General features: G+C 41.9%; 1 protein-coding gene across 2 annotated transcripts in view; it reads left to right on the top strand.

Annotated features, from left to right (window-relative positions):
- Positions 1 to 4,058: 4,058 nt before the first annotated feature.
- GRM3 (glutamate metabotropic receptor 3) overlaps positions 4,059 to 18,792 on the top strand; it is a 192,963-nt gene continuing 178,229 nt past the window's right edge. For both annotated transcript variants that reach the window (XM_059712178.1, XM_059712179.1), the window contains exon 1: positions 4,059 to 4,378. The gene's annotated coding sequence lies outside the window, so the exon portion shown is untranslated. The remainder of the gene's footprint in view (positions 4,379 to 18,792) is intronic.

The raw sequence follows: 18,792 nt of genomic DNA on the forward strand, positions 1-18,792 counted from the left end.
CAATGGTTTCGCTGAAGCAAAAGCATCCCTCACGAGAGTTCAAGTGAGGAAAAAGCATACACACTCCCATCCCCAACCTACCAACTTCCTTCCTCTGCCAGCTTCTTGAACTTTAACTCTTGTATGATCCATGTGGTTTAAAGATATTCCACTCAAGTCCAGCACAGTGAGTCTGGCAACTCTTGCTTTGGAATATGAAATAGTTGACACCTTTTGCCTTGAAGCTTCAATCAAAATTAAGACTAATATTTTTGTTTTCACATTGTGTAACAGTAAATAAAATCAGACTTTACAGATGATTCAAGGGGCAACATATTTAGAAAGGAATTGAAAAATAAATGAGGAATATCTATAAGCAAATTAAATATAAGTTGTAATATTTTATACATACATTATATATTTACATAGATATATGTATTAGGACTCCAGAATTGATTAGTCCCATCCAGGAAAAGGAGTTAGTTACACAGAGGAATTTAATAGTCACATGGCAGATGGAGCAAGGGAAGGCTCAGGCAAGAGATATTTGCCAGATAATTAGAAGATTCTGATGACTATAATTTAATGATCAAACCTGAATTTTTGAAGAATAAAGTGTGCACTGTGAATACATCCACACAATAGATGTAAACCAGAACTGTCTCCGATAAACTGGATATTTGATCTCCCCATAAATAGTAATAATAATAATAATAATAATAATAATAATAATAATAAAACAGCACAATGTGGACTGATAGTAGAAACCAACAATGAAATTGATTTCTGGATTGATCCAATGGGGATTTGCTCCAAAGGGAATACTAGTGAGAGTGCAGTCTGGATCAGAATAAGGATATAGAAGGCATTTCATTTGTAATTAATAATGACAGCACATTAACTCTCTGTTATTTCTGAATGAAAAATGGTATGCTTTATGGGCCATATTTAAAAGGTAGTATAGCAGCCCAGCTGGCATGGCTTAGTGGCTGAGCATCAACCTATGAACTAGGAGGTCACAGTTCTATTCCTGGTCAGGGCACATGCCTGGGTTGTAGGCTTGATGCCCAGTATGGGGGCATGCAGGAGGCAGCCAAAAAATGATTCCCTCTCATCATTGATGTTTCTATTTCTCTCTCCCTCTCCCTTCTCCTCTGAAATCAATAAAAACATATTCTTTTTTAAAGTAAAAGGTAGTATAACAAAAGTCAGGACATTAACTGTAGGGGGTCCTAAGAAGAAATATCATAATCATTCAAATAAATACAGATAGATTAGTAAAAAGTAATCGAAGTAATATAAAATATTAACTAGGAAGAGTGGTCTAGATATCTAAATACATGTGTTTGACTTGGAAATCCTTGTTAAACATGCTGTGCCAGAGGTACTTAAAATAGGGGAGTAGAATTGTTTATAAATAGAGCCATTAGAATACTTGGGTGAAGTAGGGGGGAAGAGATGTCATTTCCTAATTGACATGCCAGTTAGCCAGATGTCGTCATTTAGTCCTATCCCCTGAGGCTCTAAAATTTTTTGGAAAATAAAAAAAATCTGAAAACATGCATGTGTATACTAGTACACACACACACACACACACACACACAACATACACACACCAACAAATTTACATTAAAGTTAAAGCTACGTTCCCAGTCAATGATGAATTTAAATTAAATTAAAAGGGAAGAGTTAAAGCAGGAAACGAGTTGCTTTCAATTAAATATAACATAGGCTTAACAGTTAAAATATTAATAGAGACTAATAGTCATAACTAGTATTTGCAGGTTGTTTACAAGTACTTATTAATCCTAAAATAACTGAGGGGTGAGCAACTATTAGTCCCATTTTACAGACGATGAAACCGAGATATAGTGAGGTTAAGAAACTTGACCACAGTCACAGGGCTAGGAAGTGATGGTAATTAAGGATTCAAATTCAGTCAAATGCTACAACCAGGCTACAAAGCCCCGTGTTCATCATTTCTTTGTAACTGTGTGGCAGGGGGAAAAGGAAAGTGTTTCATAAACCCAGATCTGACAACATATTGATCATTTGCTTCAGTATTTCAGCTTTTACACATCACCATCTTTAGTGTGTTAAAAAAAAAATAACAAAAAAACCCACCTAGATGCAGGCTATGCCAATGCAGTTCAGTCTATACTATTTTGTACAAACACAGCTACTTTCCTTTTTTAACGAGGTACAAATATCAGCTCTCTTCTACTTCTCTCAATCTGAAGTGATTCTGATAAAGTTTTTGAAAAGCAAAATGGAATATTCTGGAAGATTCTGAATGAAACCAAGAGCTGCTAACATGGCTTCATGCTGTATGAAGCCCTTGCCGTGTGTAGGTCTTTAGCTTCTCCATTGCTGTGCCACTGCTCTTGGATGTACAGTTGCCTGTGGGACAAACTACGAAAATGTTCTCTTATGAAAGTCCGATGTGTTCGTGGTAAGCAGGACATGTTAGATAATAGTAATGAAATGCAAAGGACGAGTGATTTTGCTTTTTATTTTGACATGACCATTGCATTCTAGGTAGAACAGTGTTGGAAGGCGGGCTTTACAATATTTAGAATTTTACTACTTAGTACTATTTTAATTTTTAATATACTCAAGTTCCTAGTTTTCATAGCATTCACAATGGAATAGCTGTATAAGTTCACGTGTCTTCTAAATATTGTTAGTTTCTAAAGGAACCAGTGGTAAAAATTATTTCTGTAGTTTACCTGTTTTGGCTAGGTTACAAAAGAGGCAATTGTTAAACAACTTGACATTAAATCTTAAAAAATAAAGGTAGCATTAACGAATGAAGTTGAATTGTCTCAGGCTACATATCACTCAGCCCCTGATTAACACAAAGTTAGTATATCAGGTCGGGAAATTTCATAAGTTTCAATTTTGAAATTAAATACAAGGTGTCTAAACATGGAAAGATGCCTGGAATGTTACCTTTAGGATTTAATCTGTAGCTCAGAGTCGATTCAAGCTATTTTCGTTTGCCTTTTTTTCTTTTGTGCCTACGTCACCGGTTTAAGGTTTTTATTTATTTAATTTTAAGAAGAAAGAAGGGGTTCTGTGGAGAACGTTGACTGGGTCTGCTAACCACCAGGAGGACTAAAGAAGGACTCCTGGGGGGAGGGGGTCGCTGCAAGGGGGCTGCGTGGCAGCATAGAGGGACAAGGAGGGAGACAATTCAGCACTCTCCTCTAATCTTATTCCACCCAAGAAATTTTGGAGAATGCGAAAAAAGCAGCAACCCAGCATTCTTCAAGGGGCGTGTCTTCCCTCCAGGGGCTGTCCAATCGAATTCCTTCAGAGGGAGCAATCCGGAGAAGATTGATGAGGGTTGCTAGGAAACGGGAGCGTCTCCCGCCCGCCTGACCCAGAGATTGTTCTGCACAAGCCCTCTCCAGGGGCTTGCAATGTGCAGTTGAGCTGCGTGTGGGGCAGAGCTGCACGCCGGCCTCCCAGGCTCTCTCGCTCCCGCTCTCCCTTTCCCTCTCGCGCGCGGTGAGCCGGGTGCCAGGGGGCCACGGGAGACCTTCTCCTGGGCTGACGGCGAGTACTCGCTCTCCTGCAGGCCGGGAGCTCGAGCAGAGCTTCAAAGTTAGAGCCGCAGGTCTCCCGCCGCCCCACGCCCCTCCACCCCGCCCCTCCGACATCCCCAACCTCGGCGTGCCCTGCCTAAGGATTTCAGAGGGAGGCGAAGGTCCGGTAAAACCTCTCCGGATTTCCATTCAACAGCCCTCTCGTCTAGGTACCCTAGCGCCCCGAAGACTCTGCAGATACACCCCTATCAGCGGGAGGGAGGAGCGGAGGGGGGAGGGGAGAGGAGAGCCAGAGAGGGAGGACAGGAGAAAGCCGGCATGGGAAGGAGAGAATGCCAGGTCCCTGCCCCTGCCGGCAGTCCCAGTCAGATGCCGTGGCTTTAGCCTGGCCAAGGTGAAGGAAAGTTGCTTCCGCGCCTGGGAAGTGTGTTTGCCTGTAACGAGGCGAGGGGCTCCGTTGGGAACTGTTCCCCCGCCCCCCCTGGAAGACCACTGGGTCTCCCCCTTTTCCCAACCTCCTTCGTCTCCTCCTCCCACCCTCCCTTTCCCCACTCCCCACTGACTGGGAGGCCTGGATGTGCTGCCACCGGGCAGTGGTCCAGCTCGCAGCCGGGAGGGGGCGGTGGCAGAGGCAGGGGGGCACTGTGACGGGAAACGGCGCGCACAAGTTGGCCATCTCGGGGGCAGAAGAAGTTCTCCCTGGCATTTGGAAAGGACAAAGCCAGCAAGCTACCTCTTTTGTGTCGGATGAGGAGGACCAACCATGAGCCAGAGCCCGGGTGCAGGCTCAGCCACCGCCGCTGCCACCACGGTCAGCTCCAGTCCCTGCCAGGAGTTGTCAGTGCCAGGTAAGGGGTCCAGAGCAGGACGTGTCCCTCTGGAGGGCGCCCGGGGAGGGCGCGCAGGCTCGGGTGCCGCGTGGGGCAGGTGCAGCCGGGAAAGTTGAGGCAGAGCACAGACCGGTCCCTACAGTGTTGCAGGGGTGGGGAGGGTGGGGGGCAGAGGCCATGTGGGTGGGTGTGCGTGAGTGAGAGTTTGTGTGTGTGCGCGCACTTCTGTGTCTCCGGGCGGGAGGCAGCTTTGAGGGCACAGGATGCAGCCAGAATGAGCGAGGTGGAGGGACCACGGATGCTCGCAGACCCCCAGAGAGACCGGGCTCATCAGCCAACCACGGCCAGCCCTGTTCTGGGCTCAGGAGACGTTTGGATCTGGGTGTTCCTCAGGTTTTGTGCCCAGGAAACCCTGCGGTGACTGGCTGCCACACCGGCTGTTTCGTGTGGGCGTGGAGGTTGCCGGGCGAGGTGGGCAGCGGGCAGCGGGCAGCGGGCAGCGGGACTTGGTCCGTGTGCAGCCGGGATGCACTCTGCAGGGGGAGGCGGTCAGCGGTTCGCTGTGCTGCACACGCTCTTGGAAATGATCCCTCACTCTATGCACTTTGCTCCCTTTGGCTTGAGTGAAAAATCGAAAAGCCAAACTGAGAGCATCTATCTCTTCATCTCTCCTGTTCCATTTTCTTATCTGACAGTGAGATAACTCAGAGGTCGGGGGATTCGCGGTCTAGAAATAGACTAGGTAATATATCCAAGGAGCTTGATTCTTAAGGATTTCATTTAGATTTTCTTCTAGTTCCTTCCCTGGGTTAACAAGCGTGGGAGATTCCCCAAGGCATAACACTTTTAGGTAGATATCTTAAGGGGACATACCCCTGCTTTGTAAGTATCTTCAAGCATTGTATACATTTTGATAACAAATAACAAAACGGCACACTTCTAATAATCTGTGGCCAAGTGCTCAGCTAAATTGCTAATAAAATTTTTCTACTGTTATTTGAATAATGCTGTGTTTGACACATACTGGTATAGTTACATGTATATTCAAAGTTGAGGTCAATGTGAGTTGAAGCTAGTGTGACTTAAAAACCTCAGCAATAGTTAGCGCTTTGAGTTTCTCTGCTTCAATTTATTTGTGCTAGCTGATCTTAGAACTGGTCAGTAGAGCTATATGGTGTTTCTTTGAGGAGAATAAAGCATTTATTGGTAGAGAAACATGGTTCAGTTCCCTACATCTAAGTCTGCTTTGGTTTATCTGATCACGTATTTTAAGGCTGCTACCTGAACTCTAATTGTTTGTGTAAATTTATTTAATATAGTCATAACCAGAACACTTAGATTGCCATTATACTAAACTGTGGGTTATACAGCTCCTACCACAGAGGTTTAGGCTATTACTTAATGATTCTATAGTGCTAGGCACCTTTTTTTTTTCTCTCTCTCAAAATAGGTCAGTAGAATTTAAACAGATTTTGGAAACTATTGTACACTAGACCTTAATAAAGTGATATTTCCCTTTCGTAATGCCAGTGTCTTGCCTTTATAAAGATTTCTCACACCTGTAGGTTTTAGCTGTCCATCCTTTCAGGTTCTGATCATGCAGCAGAACTCTAAGGATATTTTGAAGGGTTCTGCCCTAACGTTTACTTGATTTCTATTCAGAATAGCACAGGTGCTCAGGATGGAAACTAAGGAGAAAAAGTCTTGAAACTCATTTTTCACAAATAAAAGAACAAAAATGCTAGAATATCTACATTCCTTGGGCTAAACAGAAGGATAAATGGTAAGAATACCTTTTAGTATTGACAGTCTCCACTTCTCCCCCCGCCCCCCCAAAAAAAGTTTGTATAAAATCTCTTGGTCTATGAGCTAGATCCTTACAAATGAAATCATTGAAAATTATGCCAACACAGGAATAGGATACACTTGTGGGGGGGGGGTCTTGGGGGGTAGAGACCTCAATTTATATTGAATGTTTTTCATAATTCAGGAATATGTGATTAGTAAATTGAGAAAGTATGAGAAGTTACACAAACAGAAAATATTATTAATAATGAAAATATTTTCAATGATCCACTTATTTGTGTATGAGGGTCGTTCTAAAAAGTTGTGGTGTACACATGAAAAGAAATAATAAGTCAAATCATTTACCTCACAATGACCAAACATCAAAATCATCCCATCTCTAAATTTGTATCACTGCAATTAGAATTGGTGGGTTGAACAAATGAAAAGATAGGATAAAATTGAATTGTAATAAAATGTAATATTTTTATTGAATAAAAGAACGAAGATAAATATCTAAAGGTCACCTGCCTCACTTCTCTACTTCAGGACAGGTGATCACCAGAGCTGCACAAGACTGAGGATGGTCTTCTTTTGAAAGATGTCATGTTTACAACATGTTTACAACTTCCCTGAATACCTTTTCCTCTTCCTTATTTCATGTCAAACTCTTTTCTTAAAATTAAACCATTTTCTCTTTCCTGTCCGTTTCTCTAATAGATATCAGTCACAAAATGTTGCAAGATTTTTTTTTTCCAAGGGTCCTACCTACCTCCTGCCAAACTGTGGTCATTGACCTGGGGATGAAAGGTTTCAATTTGTTGTCCTGTACTCCACATCATCCCAAGATACCACTAAACAACAGAAATGAAAATTAATACCTGAAAGCCAGGCAGACAGGATGCATTTATGCACATTGGAATGTGGCCAGAGTTCCAGGGTGAGAATTGTTTTCTCCAGGGGTCCCTCCCAAAAGTAAAGGAATAGTGTTTACTCATGCTTCGCTATTTTACACTGTTTATTGTGCATTTTCATCTTTTCTGAGATGCTGCTAAATGCATCCAATTCTACATTAGATAAATTTGTTGAAATTGCTCCCTCGAAGTAGCATAAAATGACAGAAGATTTTCCACCAAGACTGAACACATAAAATGAGTACAATCATAGTAATCACACAGACGGTAGAAGCTATTAGGTCATTCTCCTCCTTCCACTTCTAATGTAGGCTTGGTCCCCATCGCATACTGCATTTTGGAGTACTTCAGTCCAGTCTGATTTTAAATGGCTCGAGTAATGTCTTTTTCCAGTGCATTTGAAAGACTATTTCACAGTCTAATAGTTCTCCCTATTAAGAACTTCGTTGTAATATTCAGCCTAATTATTCCTCTGTTCTATTTTGTCTTGATACTTATTCCCTATTATAACCCCTCTGGACCAGTACATTCTGTTGCCTGATTTAGAGTCTTCATCTCACATTTATTCATGATTTTCAGGATACAAAAGGCTTTATACAGTAACAGGGGAGAACACAAAGGTGACAGTTCTATATCTGAACACCCTTTCTAAACATTTAAGACAAATCTTTCAGGTCATATATATTTATATCTATATCTATATCTATATCTATATCTATCTCTATCTCTATCTATATCTATATATCTATATATTTTTAAAAGATAACTTTTTAAAAAATATATATTTTTATTGATTCCAGAGAGGAAGGGAGAGGGAGAGAGAGATAGAAACACCAATGATGAGAGAGAATCATTGATCAGCTGCCTCCTACACACCACACATTGGGGATTGAGCCCTCAATCTGGGCATGTGCCCTGACCAGGAGTTGAACCATGACTTCCTGGTTCATAGGTCAATGCTCAACCACTGAGCCATGCCAGCCAAGCTGATTACATATTCTTAATAGCTTGTGTTCCTAATGTAAGTGAGGAAATTTTCCATCTCTGACAGTAATGACCCATGTGAATATTGAGCTGATTCCTTCTAAGTAATGTTCTATGTGGATGCACATTTATGAGACATTTTCATTGCAAATTTGATATCAACAGAACCCTGTCAACACCCACACTACAAGGGAATTCTGTGACATGCTGGTCTGATGCTCCACTGAGCCCCAGAAGCTGTTGTCATGTAAATTTCACTATTGAAATGAAGGTGATTTCCATAATTAATCAGAGGTGCTAGGCATATAGTGGTGTGTGTAGTTTAGATGTATACATTAACATAATATAGTAATTCTGTTAGAATACAGTAGCCCCTTCATACTAAAACAATGTTAAAAGTGAGAAGTAAGCTTGAATTCATCACTGTACTATATCATGAAAAGTAAGTTTGAATCATGTATATATCAATATGGAACAAGTTTTGATTTATATGGAGGTACCATATGTGAAGGTGAGAAAATCCAAAATAACCACAAGAGAGAAACAGGTTTTCACTTCATTCACTTAAAATCTCGTTCTAAGATGTCTATGTGTAGGCTTCTATTAAGAGTCTTAAGGAAATATCTTGGTAGACTCACCATCCCACTCAGTTGTTTCTTCAAGCCCCAGCCATTGAAATGTAAGTTAAGCTAGTCAGTAGAGGAGTAAATGATATAAATCAGGAAATAAGTTCCTAGGTTACACTTGGCAAGTCCAGAAAATATAAGACTCAGAGTAAAGTGAATCAGCAGCTAAAAATACTTTTCCACTGCTTGGTGAGCATTAGACTGCACATAGAAACATTTATGTAGATTAAATTAAGGAAACAGTAAAAAAAAAAGGGGGGGGCATTCTAAAACTGAATACATCTTTAAGAGAATAAAATTAGACTGCATGGAATAAATAATTTTTAAACCAACGTTTTTTATAGTACCATTCATGGCATAGTGGTGAGTACCCTCAAAATGATTTTCCTTAGAAACAAAGGGGAAATCAATTTTCTTGGTGTAGGGAAAGTAGGCCATTAATGTACTTGTGACTTCTCCCTGGGACTGAGGCATTCTAAGAAGTCTGTGTCTACATGGACTATAATACTTCCTCACCAAGTGAGTAATCTTTTTATGGAACTGAAAATTGTACACTGTACTTTAAGAATGGACAGAAAAATAAACTGGGAAAACATTCAGGTGTAATTGTAGACTAAAACATCATATTTGAAAATGAAACCACATAAAGAGAAGGTATCTCCACAGAAAGCCCAAGGCAGCTGTCATTTTTACTTGCCTGTATAGCACTACACACACACACACACACACACACACACACACACACACACACACCCTACCCACATACACACACATTTGAGTAAATTCATTTGAAAGAGTATAGATATACACCAAACAAAAAATTTCAAAACCATGACACTAGACACATAGTTTGAAAAACATTACCACCTATAGATGTAGCATGGGATTATTAAGAGTATAATAATTTAAAGACACTCCCCTAAAAAAAAAATTACCTTCAGAAAGAAAAAGTAGCTAATAAGGAAGCAATCAGTCAACAAATCCTATATAATAAAACCCTAATATGCAAATCAACCGAACAGTGGAATGACCAGCGGAACCAACGGTCGCTATGATGCACACTGACCACCAGGGGCAGATGCTCAACACAGGAGTGTCTGCCCCCTGAGAGGGCGGTGATCAGGGGCGGGGCCGGCCAGTGGGCGGCACCAGGCTGCCAGCCAAGGTGGGTGCCAGCAGGGGGGGTGCTGATCGCCCCACCTGCCTGTCACCCCATAGATGGCCCTGATTGCCAGTCAGGCCTAGGGACCCTATCCTATATATTGGGAAAGGTCTCTTAGATTTAAATATTAAAACCTGGCAAGGCTGCTCTAACTCTGAAAACACAGGATGATGCAGCGATGACATGCATGGACTCTGGCTTGCACATTTTGTGGTCAGCCCTGATTCTGACAGTTATAACTGTGTGACAAAGCCAATTACTTAACTTCTCTCTGCTTCAGGTTTTCCACCCATAAGATGGGGAAAATGGTATTACTGCCTCAGAAGGATCATGTTATGTACTACTTTTTATAATCAGGGCAAAAAAATGTAGCTGCCCATACAACAGCAAGATGCCTTTCACCTGTATGAAAAGTATGGTCACTGGTGCGTGCAGTGTCCTGGATTGCAAGAGGACACAGGCTGGGCTGAGGAAACCGCACCACCCCCCCGAGCCACATGAATTAAGTGTGCTGGGCCTCTAGTATTTAATAAACATCTATTATAATCAAAACAAATTCTGGACATGCCATGGGAACACAAGAAAAAAAATGTGAAAACATACAAAATTTCACAAACGTGTAAAGTTGAAGGTATTCTAAAAATCAAACTTGAAACTCCAAAAAAGAGTTTCCACCCAACAAAAAAGCCTATTCCTTCTTTTAACAGATGTATTTAGATTTAAAATTTCAAACAGAGGCTGGAGTGTCATCCATTTCTCCATCAGAAGGGCGTTGGTGTTGAGGAGACTATAATTGCCATGTCTTTCAGTGCTTTGACAAAACCTCAGATGTGTGGCTTTCTGGCCAAGTGTCTGCGATTTATATCGGTGGAATTATCATTGTATCCGTGGGGGTGGAGCTTTCTAAGTTTGCTGTGGCTGAACCATGAAAGAAGGCATAGACAAATTTCTACTGAAATTATGATTGCATGAAAGATTTGGAGGAGATGAAGAAGGCTGGTATCTTTCAGAGTACAGAGTAATCTTAGAATGTGAAGAATTTCTTTGGGTTGAGTTCCATGGAAGTTTGTCACTGACCTGTGTTCCTAAACTAGGAAACATGAATATTTGAACTAAGGAATAGGTTCTCCTGATCAATAAACAAGAAATACAAAAAATAAAATTTCAATAATAGATATTCTGACACTCTATGGATACAGAATGCTGGATGCTTTGAGGTAAGAAAACTAATGATGTGTCATAATAATCTACACTAATAAAAGAGAAACATGCAAATTAACCATCATTTCGCCACTCCGCTACACCCACCAGCCAATCAGAGCAACTATGCAAATTAACCCAACAAAGATGGTGGTTAATTTGCATACACAGGTGCGGAGCGAATACTGAAGACGACTGAAGATGGCAGTAGCCACAGAGCTGGAGCAAGCAGGAGGCTTGGGTTGCTCCCTGCGACGGGGGAAGGCAAGCTTCCCACTGGCCCTGGGCTCCACTCAAGGAGGGGCTGGGGGCCTGGGTCACCAGGGGCGACCCAGGCTTCCAGCCGGCCCTGGTCTCCGCTCCAGGAGCTGGAAAAGAAAAAAAAAAGGAGGGGCTGGGAGCAGCCGGAGCGGAGAAGCCAAGCCTCACTGCTACAGACGGACCAAAGGCCTGGGTCCCAGGTGCCAGAGGAAAACCGGTGCTGGCAGCCAAGGGAAGGAAGGCCTATTGCGCGAATCTTCGTGCAACAGGCCACTAGTAGATGATATTATTGACCAATTGTCATGTGTTGAGAATTCTGTTAAAACATTGCATGGACCTAATTTAATACTCACAAGGGCCCTAGCAGGTAGGTACACTGATCCTCATTTTTCTTTTTTTTTTTAATCCTCACCCGAGGATATTTTTTCCATTGATTTTTAGAGAGAGTGGAATGGAGAGAGAAAGACAGAGAGAAACACCAATGTGAGAGAGGTACATGGATTGGTTGCCTCCCACATGCCCTCTACCAGAGCCAGGAGCCTGCAACCGAAGTATGTACCTTGACTGGAATCCTGGAATCGAACCCAGGACCCTTCAGTCCACAGGCCGATGCTCTAGCCACTGAGCCAACCCAGCTAGGGCTAAAGAAGAGGAAATGGAAGCCCTGAGAGGTAAAATAATTTTCCCCAGTTCAAGTTGTTAACAAGTCAAGAACTGGAATTCAAACTTTCTTATTCCATGTCCTTTTTTCTTTATTACTAAGCTGTATTGCTTCATTTTATTCAACAAATATTTTTTTAGCTCCAAGCAGAGAAACATATTTTTGTAAAGGAGACCAATGAGTAGTAAAAGAGAACCTGGAATAGAGTTCTACAGACTCAGCCTTTCCCTATATCCAGTTAGTCACAGTGTCTTCTGAGGGACAATGAAATTCAATTGGAAGAAATAAACTGAAAAATTACTTAAAATTAAGTAGATCTAAGAGATGAAAAAAAGAATCCAAAAAGTCTACGAAGATATAAGTTAACAAGCTGAGAAATAAACACCAGGTGTGAAAATGGGAACAAAATATATTTCCTGGAGCCTACTTTTGATGGACATAACAATCTGTGAAACTAAATACAGTGGCAAGAATATAGTCTCACAGAGAGCCTGCATGCAGGTGAATAGAATTTCTGTTTGTTAAGGCTAAAAAATGCTGACGCTTCTCTCTTCTTACTACCTAACAACTTCCCACCAGGAAAACAAGCTGGTAAAAATGTCTTGTAGACTAGTAACATTTTGAAATCTCTTTACCCAATTGAAGTATTCATCACCTTTATGTAAGAAGTACAACACTGAACATAGTTGGCCATTTATTCATAATATATACAACAACTTAAAAGAGGACCAGCTCAAGGGTTTCAAATTTTAAACACACCAAGAACAAGAGAAGGAAAATGACCAGCTGATGATTCCAAAGACTCAGTTAGTGGAGCTGCTCTGGGAAAACCCGCACCTCATAATTCTCTGACCTGGGTGCTTTCCCACAGGCAGGAAGCCTGCTGTCTTGGTTGCATGAATTTATATTTCATTTCAGGCAACCAAACAGCTGAAATATGAGGCTTTACTTGAAAGTGTTTCTCTGATTTGTGCTAGAATATTTTATGGACATAGAAATGGATGGATATCACAGATCTGTCCCTCCAACTGGTGAAGACTGTTTCTTTTGATTGTTAATAATATATAGCAGATAGGTTATTAGTAATATTTTATATTTTGCTTAACAGTTTCAATTCACCATGTGTTGATGAATATAACATAATAGACCGCTTTCAGAAAATATGTCAAAATGTATGCCAATTTGGGAGATGGCACTACAAGGTTAGAACAGTCAGAATTTGTATGTGCCTCAAGGAGAAAATGAGATCTGAAGAACACGATGAACTGTTTATATTTTGAAGAATCTTTCTTTTTCCTTAAAAAGACCCTCTCCAGGCTGATGCATTAATCCTAGTGATTTCAGTCAAGACCATATACATTGGTGACCAGAATAGACCACATTTCGGAATTAGTAAAGAGACACGACATGCAACTTAGATTTCTAACCCATCTCCTCCATAGATTTTGCTCAAGGCTTGCCCTTGGGGGAAAAAAATGCTTTAAAGAAGCTAAGAACCCCACTTCCCTCCCACTCCAACCTCTTCTAGTACTTGCCTTGGCTCCTTAAGTTCTCTGGATTTTAAACTAAAGTATTTTATCCAAGAAGTACAAAAGATCATATACCCATAGGCCCATGTAGTGCACTAACCCTCCAACACATTGGATTTCTTGGTTCATTTTTTTCAGAAAAGCTAACTTCATCCAGTTTGGGGAGAAGTGGGCACAAGGAAAACTTACCATTTTTGCCTACTTCATAATTTTGACTATGAAAAGCCCTTCCTTTGCTCCGATTTCTTGAATATGCATGATGCAGTCACTTGAGAGGGAAAAGACCTTTCCTGTAGTTATTGAACAAATGAAGCCCTGATAGGAAGAAGGTTGGAGTGTTATGGAGTGCTTACCCTCCCCACATTTTTTCCTTCTAAAATCCTAAATTTGTGTTTGTTGATATATGCTGGAGGTAGAGAATCTGGCCATCTTAAGTATGCTCCTCAGATGGAAAAGTTTGGAACATGTAAAGCAGGGAAGAGTAAGAAAGTTGAAGTTCAAAGTCAGAACAGCTCTCTTCTTCCTTCCCTTCTAACCCTCCCACCTATTGTACCAACAACAATTATCTGCTTACTTCTGCTAAAAAGACTTGTTACCCAGAAGTGCCTGCATCAGAATCACTTTGAAGTTTACTTGAAAGGAAGAATACTGGGACAGATGCATCCCAGGCTAATTTTCTTTAGGTTGGGATTCAAGAATATACATATTAAGTAAGCTTCTAGATTATTCTTTAAAAAAATGTTTTTTTATTCCTCACCAGAAAATATTTTTCCATTGATTGTTAGACAGAGTGGGAGGGGGTGTGGAGAGAGAGAGAGGGAGAGAGAAACATTGATGTGAGAGAGACACATCTATTGTTTGCCTCCAGTACTCACCCTGGGCCAGGAATCAAGCCTGCCCTTGACCGGAATCAAATCCAGGACCCTCCAGTTGGCTGGCCGATGCTCTATCCACTGAGCAAAACCAGCCAGGGCCAGATTATTACACTCACATTAGAGAAATATAACAAAATACCAGAAACTAGATGGCTTAAGTCACAGACATTTACTTCTAACATTTCTGGAGGATAGTGTCAATGTAAGAAGCAACCAAACCTGTAGAGAATTTTTATGAGTTTATTTCAGTCAAACTGACCACAATTAACAGGAAGCAAAATCTCAACAGATTGAGAAAATGCTCTGGAGAATGGCAGTTTGCAGCTTATTTTATACATTAGAATAAAAGAAGGAAATATAAGGAGGGTTACATAAAATCCATTGGTGGTAGCTTAAGGGGGTGGGAGAAAGCAGGGCAGGGAAATTTCTGGGATTGGATAAAAAGTAAAACCAGGAGACACATCATTATTTTACATTGGTGGGCACAGGGTGATTAATAATTAACATTTGCAGCATATGGAGATGCTATGTGGGGAACAAGGTAACAATGAGAGGTCTGTGGTCTCCTGCTCTGTTGTGCCTCAAGGGGTTTACAGAAGAAAATTACTCTGACATTTCAAAGGTATGTGATTAGATTCAAAAAGACAATCAACAGGCTCACTTAAGGTAAAGATTGACCTTTGTCAAGGAAGTAATAGGCCTAGGAAGTGACTAGCCACCATAACCTGCTTTTAGTTAGACCATTCAATGTGGTTACTTTCAGTTTCTGAGTTTCTAGGGCCTTCCATGCAGGCCTCCACCTGAGCTTGTCAGGTTTAGCATGTTGCTCTTTTTCAGTCCACAATGGAAAGTCCAAGGTCAAGGTGCAAGCAGATCCCGTTCCTGGTGAGAGCCCGCTTCCTGAAGGACCAGCTTCTTGCTCTGTTCTCACCCAGTAAAGAGAGAGCACTGGTCTCTCTTCCTCTTCTGACAAAGACACTAACATCATTTTGGGGCCCCATCCTCATGACCTCCTCTGACCCTAATTACCTCCCAAAAGTCCCTCCTCCAAATACCATCACTTTGGATTTAGAGCTTCAACGTATGGATGGGATGGGGCCACAAACATTCAGTGCATAACAATTAGACAGAAAATGATGGTCACACAGAGAACACCCAGTGAATGACCGTACAAAATTACCTCCCACAGCAAGTCCACTTTAATTAGATTAACCAGTTGTATACAATAAATTCTGCATGCCTGAATATCAATTAATTAATAGAGCTCAACTAATAAAGCCCAGTCTCCAAGAGTTGTGGGAAAAGATTTATTTTCTAGAAAACATCATATTGCTTCCATTGCAAATGAATTTTTTCTCCTATTACCTACAGTAAATTCCACAAAGATATACAAACACACACAATGCATGTCTTTTGGACATCTTTATTTGGAAAGTTTCTCATTTTTCTTCTTCTATCCTATATTTTATAACTGCAATATTGAAATGTTACAAAGGGAAGTTACTGGTGTTTGAAGAGCATCATGAATGAAAAATTCTTTCTATTTCTAAGAATAGAAAAGCTTCTGCATTTGGATAACTGCACATTTAAAACTGAAATTGTCTTTATAACTATATTCTTGTGAGCTAGGGGGATGTGGGAAAACATTGTTTTGTCACAGTTCCCTCCCTCTCCCTCCGGATCTGCAGAGGGGGAGAAAAACTTCACTTGGCAACTTCTTATACACTCTCCACTCAGCGACTACTTCGTTCAAGTGAATGGTTGCTTAGTGGAAGTTGGCAATCCTCTCAAGTACTGCCAAAGATAGTTTTCTAAGCAGGGTCCAGAGCCTCATGGGGTAAATGCTAAAGAGGGAATGAGGGCGGGGCGGCAGGGGGTGGAGGGGGCTTAGGCTAGGCCACCCCACCAGATTTACCTCCTAGGGGGTCTATGCAACCACTTTGTGTTCACACTTAATAAAGGACTTCATGAAGAGAAAAGCAATAGAAAATAGACCATATCCTCCTCCCCCAACAAACCCCTCTCTCTCTCTCTCAAAAATAGTAAAAAGCAATTTAATTTCTAAAAGTTAGGCTGTCTTAGGTCCCCAAATGTCAAATTGTTGAAGGCTACTCTGTGTCCCTAGCAGAGCCTAGCTTTCTTACCTCTGATGGTCACAGTGCTTACACCTGATAAAGGACCCTCCCTCTGACAGGACAGCTCCATCTAGCTAAAGCTAAAAACCCATCACCACCCCAAGCCAGCTTCTTCCTTCTTATTTCCATCATCTCCCCAGAAATTAGTTCAAACTCTTGGAATTGCCTGGGATTTCCCTTCTGTTTGGTCCTCTGGTGATTCCTCCTTCATAAGTCACCCCACCCAGAGTGCTCCTTTCTCTCCTACCGCTGCCAAGACCTTAGTCTCTCTAGGTTATCATCATCTACTCTCCATCATCTGTGATAGTTTATCTCCTCCAGTCTCTCCCTTCTCTTTTATTATTAACTAGAGCCCCAGCACGCAAAATCACCTGGCCCGCTCACCCCTCACCCGAGTGCACCCCACCCACCCAACCCCACCCTCGGTCCGGTGAGTCTCCTTGGGCTGGTTCCGCCTCCTCCGGGTGCCTCCCCGCTTCCGCTCCATATCCGGAGCAACATGGCAGCTCCACCCCATCATGGCACTGCAGGAGAGCGTGGAAGCCTTGCACCTACTACAGAGTTTCAAGTGCGGCTTCCTGGCAGCGTGCTGTGCTCCTTCCCCCGGCAGGTGGGCGGCAGGGCCCTCTGAGTGCCAGTGGTGGGCGGTGAAGGACTGGTGCGGGGGGCGCTAGGGCTCTCACCCCTGCCGTCCCCTGCATGGGATGGTCCCACTTCTCCCATCGCCCCCCCCCCCCCCCCCAGAGCAGCGTGGCGGTGCCACCCTGCCACGCACACAGCCTCCTGCTGGACAGTCCTTCCGCATGAGGGAGTCACAACCATTAGCATATCAGCTCTTTCTATATAGGATTTACCCGACACTTAGTGAGTGCCTACTGTGTGTCCAGTCACTGTCCTAAAGATATTATAGCAGTGAACAACAAAAATTTAGAAAGGTTTTTGTTCTCATTCACGTTACACTAGTGAGTTTATTTATAAAATAAACAGGAGAACTAAGGTACTATGGGGAAAATATAATGATGTAAGGTAAAAAAGAATGTTATTGCCTTAAAAAAGAAAAAGGAATATTGCTACCAGATGAAGTTAGATGAATAACTGGCTTGACCATTCCATTTCCTGGTTTAAAAGGCATTAAATATAAACTCAGCACTTAAAAAAAAAAAGTTTGAACTTCCTAGCTTGCATCGAAAATCCTTTACAAGCAGGCCACCAATGTATCTTTTCAGCCCTTTTTCCTCAAAACTAGCCTCTCCTCTACTCAGATTTTCTGTCTGCGCACAAAATAGACCTTTAAGGATATTTGTAGTCATAAGTCCATTTAGAATGTGTTTTCCTCTTCCTTGTTACAAACCTACATTTTAAGGCCAATTTCAAATCTCAGTTCATCCCGTCCATGCTAATGATGTTTTCATCTGACCTACCAAAGAAATTCTTACCCAAAGCATTCCTGTGCTTCTCATCATGTCTTAATTGCAAACTGTCTCCATTTAAAACTTAGTATGCCTAGACCAATGTAACAATTAAAACTTTGAACTTTAAGGTTGGATCTTCTCTCTGGCCCCAACAGGAGCCAATTTCAGGTTAGAAGTTGAGAAAGAAAGAGACAATGCTCCACCCTCCTTGTCACTCATTTTTTTAAAAAAAATAAATAAATTTTTTTTTTATTGATTTCAGAGAGAAAGGGAGAGAGAGAAACATCAATGATGAGAGAGAATCATTGATCGGCTGCCTCCTGCCAAGCCCCTACTGGGGATGGACCCTGCAACCAAAAATCAAACTGATGACCTCTTGGTTCCTGGGTGGATGCTCAACCACTGAGCCACACCTGGCTGGGCTCCTTGTCACTCTTTTAAACTCTAGTTCTGACTCGTCCAAAGTTGGGGTGAAGGATAGATAGGCTTAGACAGGGAATTGTGAGAAACAAGTTCTTCCCTGACAGGCTTCACATTCTCTGGGACCCCAGATTTTTAAGAGGGAATCTCTGAGAGAGAGAGAGAGAGAGAGAGAGAGAGAGTTGAGATTTCTTTCTCCATTGCTGGAGGTCTCACACCTGAGTTTCCTTGACACAAATGTTCCTTTGAGCACACCCACTCAGCACCTGCTCTTTCAGCAAATTCACTCCACACGGACTCTCATTTCTGGAGTCCCATTTCCCCTCCAGTCCTTTCTCTTAGGCTAGGATTCTCCTGGCATTCGATCCACACACAAAAAACATGAACATCGTTGCAGGAACAATTCCCAGCATGTGGACCAGTCACAATATTTCCTCATTGCCCCATGGCCAAAGCATCTAAGCATCT

Source organism: Myotis daubentonii, chromosome 10 (assembly GCF_963259705.1).
Source record: "Myotis daubentonii chromosome 10, mMyoDau2.1, whole genome shotgun sequence".
Classification (NCBI taxonomy): domain Eukaryota; kingdom Metazoa; phylum Chordata; class Mammalia; order Chiroptera; family Vespertilionidae; genus Myotis; species Myotis daubentonii.